Source organism: Lemur catta, chromosome 11, assembly GCF_020740605.2.
Source record: "Lemur catta isolate mLemCat1 chromosome 11, mLemCat1.pri, whole genome shotgun sequence".
Lineage (NCBI taxonomy): Eukaryota > Metazoa > Chordata > Mammalia > Primates > Lemuridae > Lemur > Lemur catta.
Genome location: NC_059138.1, coordinates 89,884,906 through 89,891,982, shown reverse-complemented (window position 1 = coordinate 89,891,982; position 7,077 = coordinate 89,884,906).

The window sequence follows — 7,077 nt, the reverse complement described above, 5'->3', positions numbered from 1 at the left end:
CTGTAGTTTCTGCCCAGAGGTGGTGCTAAATCAGACAGCATGTCCTGGCCCACTGCTGATGAACAGCTCCGGCCACCAGAAGTGGGCTTCCCTTAGTCCTTAGTTCTGAGTATGTTCCGAATAATCTGTTACCAATAATTGATAAAGGATAAAGCTCAAATTATTTGTATTCTAATATATTGAAACAAATTCAAGGTAAATGTTTTGGTTCTTGCTCACATTTTTTCTAAGGTGCTTTCTTAAGCGCCCCCCACCCCGGCCCCTGCCCCCAACTGTGTTGCTGCAGTGGAGAATCTTCTGTCTCTGCAAGCATGGCCCAGACTGTCTTCTGTGTACATCTACATGCCGTGTCCTCTGGAGGGTTGGGAGAGCATAATTCTGGAGCCACACGCTGGGATAAAGCTGTCTAATTATTTCACCCTCCTAGAGACTCACAATGCACACTGTGTATGGAACCCTGGTGGAGTTTGTTTACTCCATAATTTGCATGAAATACTTTCAACTACGACACATTTTATTTAGTAGAATATCTTCTAACACCTTGTGGCAGTCTTCTGCAGGGCACACAGTGGGAAACACCATTCTCTATGAACCAAGGAAGCACCTAGGGTTAGATAAGTTTTGCCCAGACTACAGTGGGGTTGGAAGAATAACTATAATATTTTTGGAAATTTACTTCGTAATGGGCACCCTGCTAAAAAATTAATGTGTACTCAAAATCCCATTTAATTCTGATAACAAATTTTGGAAGAAAGTGGTGCTATCGCCCTCCTCTTTTTTAGGCTTAAGACCAGCAATTTAGGTGATTTTAAAACAGACCTGTCTGACTACAAAGCCACCGTGGCAAACTGGAGGAGGTTGATTTACAAACTGCACCCGGTTCCCAGAGGGCAGACATACTGTCTCAGTCCAGCTCTCTCATTGCTCCAGTTTATATTTGAAGAAACAGAGGCTCTTAAAGTCATATTCTTCTCTGATAAATAGTTTGCTAGGTTGTCCTTACATTACTGTATAAGACAGATGCGCCAAGGCGGGGACAGCTCTTGTCCTTGTGAGTACCTGGTGCTTGGCTGATGAACAATGCGTTAAGTGAGGGAATGGTGGTGCAGTCAGCAATAGGCCTGTGATACTGTCTCTCTACACACACCTTTGGATTAAAAGCATCATTGAGTCTCGGATTTGGAAAAGGAAGAAGTAACTATGTAGCCATCTGTTTCATCTGCCACTCCAAAGTATGATCTCTTACCACAGCATCCTTTGGACAAGGTCATGTTCATCTCAGTGGGCGCCTCTCCTTTGGTGGGGAGTGCACAGTCTCCCAAAGCAGATAGTTATGCATTTCAGTGACCTGGCTACATGGGACGAAACACGCAGACTTTGGAGGCGAAAGGCCAGCATTTACAATCTGGCTCCACCACTGATTGCCTCTATATTTTGAGGCAAGTTACTTAGTATCTCTGAGTCTCCAGAAAATTATCTCTGAAATGAAAGTTATGGCAAGCCCTTCCATGGTTGTTGGGAGGATTCAATGTTATATACAGGTAACAGCTCTCAACACATCGATAAAGAACACTGTAGAAATAAGTTGTAATTACTAAGATGCATTGTGGGTGATCCTTATTAATGTTCCTTCAATGTTCAAATTCTTTCATTCTTAGTCATGGACGGCAAATAGGTTTAATTTCACTTGCTATGTGAGACAGTCGTCGGAACGTTTCTTAGTCACATCTAGACTCAGTGAGAAAACTCACAATTAATGGAATATTTAAACAGATGGGACAAGAATTTCTATTAAGGCAGTTATAGAAAGCAAGGTTATACATCTTCTGAAGTTGCTTTATGATTTTGAGACTCTGATCCTATGAATCCAAAATTTAAAAAGTCCCTAAGCAGTATTCATGTCAGGGAGAAGACGTGCTATTTCTCCTTGCCGGAATTATTCTGTACTCATTGTTTGATTAATTGGTTCTTTTATTTCCCTCAAGATTCAGTTTAACTATCATCTCCACATTGAGGTTTAAAACAAGACTCTATGATATTTTGTAAACTTGGCTCTTTCCAGAGGTGGTCATTCTTTAAAAGGATTTGAAGCTACAGGAAATATATTGTAGAAATATGTCTCAGAAAGATCCATGTGTTCAAGCTTTAAGATTTTGAGTTTAAAAATTTCTGTATCAACCAACTTGTGTCCAGCGTTTTAATAGTGCCTGACGGTTGCATGTTTTAGTCTATTAACATGAGTGATCAGTAAACAAGATAAAGTTAACAAAGTCTAATATTATTAAACTGCTTTCTAAACATTCTCCTTATTTACAACAAATTGCTAATCTGCCAAGCATTTATTGTATAATCTACAGTGTTTAAAAATGTCTGTCACAGCATCATCTGAAAAAAAGAACTGTCTGAAACATATTAGAGGAATTTTTTTTCTTTGATGTTCAACTATAGCTAAAAGAATGCTGAATCATGAATGCTTAAGCATGGTTTTAGAACTATTATTGAAGGTGTCAGGACCAAAACTTGTAATTTTTCCAAACAGACCTTTTAATTTAGAAACATGATGTTGTTTCCTGTTTCTGCTTTGTTGCTCAATTATAAATTCACAGCCCTTACTCTATTATCCAAATTGCACAATGAGCTTCCTTCCTTGCAAAGGAAACTTCATTTCCAAAGGCAATTCACACATCAGTGGAAATGATCTTCCTCTGTCTGAATGCCATCCATAAAGTGAGAGCATTAACAAAAAGCCCCCCACAACATTTCTCATGGTCTTCCTCAATGATACAAATTTATGAACATTTTAGCTTTGAACAGATACATAGAAAAATCTGCAGGAACTCACACAAGCAGTTTTTGTTATTCTAGAGATAGGTCAAAGTTTAATTCCATTATAATTTGTTTGTAAATGGCCTTAGGCTTTGGGAAAAAAGAGCTTTCCTGAGATGGCTGGCCTGTGGAAACACATTCACACCAACATACCCCTGCAGCAGCCAGGGCCAGGGGGAAAGAAAGAGTCCTGCCTGAGCCTCTGGTCTCTGAGCAGTGGTCAGATCCTGTCCTGGCAGCACCCGTGGTCATACACCAAGCCGTGCCTCCTCTACCTCCCAGCTCTCGAAGCCTTCTGGGTATACTAACGGCGGATCAGCCTTCTTTTACTCTATTTGAAGAGGCACTAAAGTAGGTTCCTTGCCTTCGATCTTGGGCCCACACATTCACCTTCTACTGAGGAGCTGAAGTGATTTATACAGATTGAACATCTGATCATTCTTTCCTCTGATTAAGAAAGCCCCAGGGCTGCCCTGGCCCATAGGATCAAGGCTCTGCTCTGAGGACTGGTCCCCAGACGCACGGTCACTTGTATTGAAGTGGAACTTAAGAAGGTAGATTCAAATACAGACTTCCCCATGTACTTATACTGGCTTTAAGCCTTTTGACAATTGCTCATCAGCCCTGTGTGTGGGTTTCTACGTCTACACAGTTGATAACAACAGCACCAAACCTCCAGTGATCGTTGGGAAGGCTCCATGCACTTTGCCCAGAACAAATGAAACACTCAACATACGTGGGCTCTTGCTGTGTTATCGCTTTTCTTCTATAATTATGATAAAAATGCAAGCTAAGGAAAGTCTTTGAGACTAAACATAACTGTTTTGAAGATTCGAGCTTCCGACAGATAAGCCTAAAGGAGATAAAATATGAGTTGTGCTGTTCTTGGTGTTTAGCTGCATTTTTTAGTAGAATGAGGTTCCCTCAGTAAGAAATACCCAAATCAGCAACTTTTATAGAAAATGCAGTGATGTTCTACATATATTTCTGTCTCTTTTAAACCATGATCAAAAGTGAAGACTTGATAAACTGTAGAAGTGAGAAGACAATTTTTTGGCTGAGGTGGGATTGGGTGGGCAGATGACCACGCTCCTACCCCACGGCTTTCCATTGCTCCCCCTCTATCCGTGAACAGCATTTTGAAGTGAGCAAAGGAAGAAAGCAGTGAGCATCCCACGTGTGACCTCAATCAAACGCAGGCTGCCTAACTTTGACCCAAAAGATAATTTTTAGTATAAATATTTTTTCTCTAAGAAGCTAATATATATAATCTGTTGCTTATTGTGGTTAAATTTTCTGCCTATCATGAATATAGTGTGTGTGTGTGTTTGTATGAGAGAGAGAGAGAAAGTACACACACACGTGCATGCTCAGCTGTGTATGTAATTGTGGCCAGAAGTCATGCTGGCAGTCCTCAATCAATTAGTCATTATAATTAAAGTTTAATGTCATCAATTATGTCATTTGACCTGTATAAATTTAATTCCACTAAAATGATGTCATCAAAGAAGAGCTTGAGAAAGAAAAACAGGCTTGAAAAAAAAAGTTTCTGTGGGCTCACCTCATTGTCACACTGGATGCAGTTCTTAACACCTAAAACTTAACACAGATTTCTTTTTTCTTTTTTTTATTCTTTGGAAATGTTTATTAATATTCAGAGTGAAGTTGTGTGCTCCGAAAACAATTTAAACTGAACAAAAACTAGTGCTTCTTTGACTGATTCTGGTATTGGATTCTTCCCTTCTCCTCCCCCAAACAAAGTCTCTTCTATGAATACACAGTGAGTCAATCTGGTGTATCTTTTTTTTCTTTTTTTCTTTTATTTCAGCTTATTATGGGGGTACAAAAGTGCAGGTTATATATATTGCCCGTGCCCCCCTATCCCCCCGAGTCTGAGCTTCAAGCATGTCCATTCCCCAGACAGTGTACATCGCACTCATTGTGTAGGTATACACCCATCCCCTCCCCCCACCCCCCACCTCTGTCCAATACCCAATTGGTGTTATTCTAAACAACGTTTCTCTAGCCACACATCTGTGGGATTCCAGCTCCCCAAGAAAATTCTTAGACACTGCCATGTTTGGGGGTGCCCACTGAGATAGGGCAGATCAATGGTTCTAATCAAACACTAAACCATATGGTTCCCCTTTCAGCAGAAGCCAGGTGGCCTCAGTGACTACGGAAACACTGAGAATAATTATGGCAATGTGTGAGAATAAATAATGCTTTACCAGCTATCTGGGTATCCCTTAACCCAGTCAAGCTGACAACCCAAATCAACCATCATACCTGTTTTACTATGATACTTGCACCTTTTATAACTTGCATAAGAATGAAATATATGCAAGCTGAAAGCATCACAATATTACATTAAGAAAATTAATGAACCCACAGCCTAACCCAGAAAATAGACCTTCACAGATGCTTTCCTTTACTTAGGTCTCTTCCCCACCTTTCCACAGAGATAGCGCTCCCCCGCCCCTTCTACTTTTTTGCTTTGGAAAAATAGTTTTATTACATGTATATTTACCACTAAACAATACATTATTTAGTTTGACTTGTTTTCAGCTTTCAAAAATTATATCATATTCATGGCAGTTTTCTAGGATTGACATTATTATTTTATTTAATAGCATTTTTTTATTTATGAGGTTCATCCTTTTTCCTTCTTTAAGTACTGTTGCATAGAATTCCATCTTGTGAAAACCACCATTTGCTCATCCATTCTGTCAGAGACATTTGAGTGGTCTCTGATTTTGTGATTACAGGGTGCTTCCAGGAGCGTTCCTGTGACGTCTGCTCACGGTTCCATGGAGCAGAGAAGGCCCGATCAGCACCCTGCTCAGCCCTGCACACTCTACCCTGGCAGAATCCATTGTAGTAGCAATCCTGGGCACTGATTCACCTGCCCCAGATTTTAATGCTGTTTGCTTGTTTATCACTTTGGCTGAAAGAGCTTGGTGAAGTCTATTTCCCCTTCCATGTGCAGGCTGTGGTGCTGTTCCTTGGTGGGCAAAGTCCTGGCCATGGGCATTGGTAGTATCTGACTACCAGTGATGACTATGGCTTTAGCTGGCCTCTTTTTGTCTCTGTTTTCCCATCTCACCATTGAGTTTCTGGTTGGTCTGCCTCTATTGGTATGTCACCCAGCTGCTACCCCCACTATTAGCTGTCCAGGTTGCTATAATGTTTTCAACAACATTCTGAGGTGTTATTTATTTATTTATTTTAGCAGTCTGATATAATTAAAATTGGACCTATTGCAAGCACAGAGTGCTCACAGTCTTTGAGGCTTGTTTCAACCCCTGGAGGGTGCTTCTTTTTCTGAATTCTTTGTTAAATTTCTAGCTGGTCTACCATTTCACTTGTCGCTACTACTATCATGAAGCTACCAGCCCCCTCTTAATTGCTCACCACTAAGATCTAGGTTGTTTTTGACAATGCCCTTAGGCATGAACTTCCCCAAACTCTATTCCAAACAAAGGCAGTCCCCTCAGGGGATGCTGCCAATCTCTTTGTTTTTCCAGCCTGCTTCTCTCTCTGGGTAGAAGCTTTGTACCAGAGAGCTGGAGCAGGAAAAGTGGTCCACTTCTCCTGGAGGGATGCCCATGAATGGTGTTCCAGGCAGAGATGGCAGCCCCTGATTTTCTCAGGTTAGTCCTCCCAGGGTGGAACCTCTACCCGGAGTTGTGCTGCAGGTGGTCAGGCTCTGGTGTTGCAGGCCTTCTGAATCTGGGCTGGAGCTGCAACTCCACCAGTAGGAACTGGGTGGAGAAAAGGAGCTCTGATCCTCTGAGCCACACCTACCAGCACAGTGCTGGGTGCAAGATGCCAGTGGCTGCCACTTGAGGGAGAGCTGTATTCCGACAGGAAGCTGAAGAGAGGAGCCCTGTCCTCTTGGCCACTCCAACCTGGGATCGAGCTGGGGAGGGTGGAAATGGCTCAAAAGTCAAATGTCTCACCCTCTTGTTGCCATTCCCAAGAATTAGGAGCTTTTTTTGAATAAAAGTTTCTCCATCTGCTGTGTCCCCCTTAGGACAATTTCCAAGGACTTTAAATGATTATGTGTTTTTTTTGTTTTGCTTTAATAATTTTCACCAGTTGTTTCACTGGGGAGAGGATCTGGGGAGACCATCAAGCAACCATTCTGGAGGCCCTGCCTTTGTAAAATGCTTTTGATAAATTACTAGAGTCTATTTATAAGTCCTTTATTAACATTTTAGTCAGTGTTCATCAGGGTAATTGATCTAT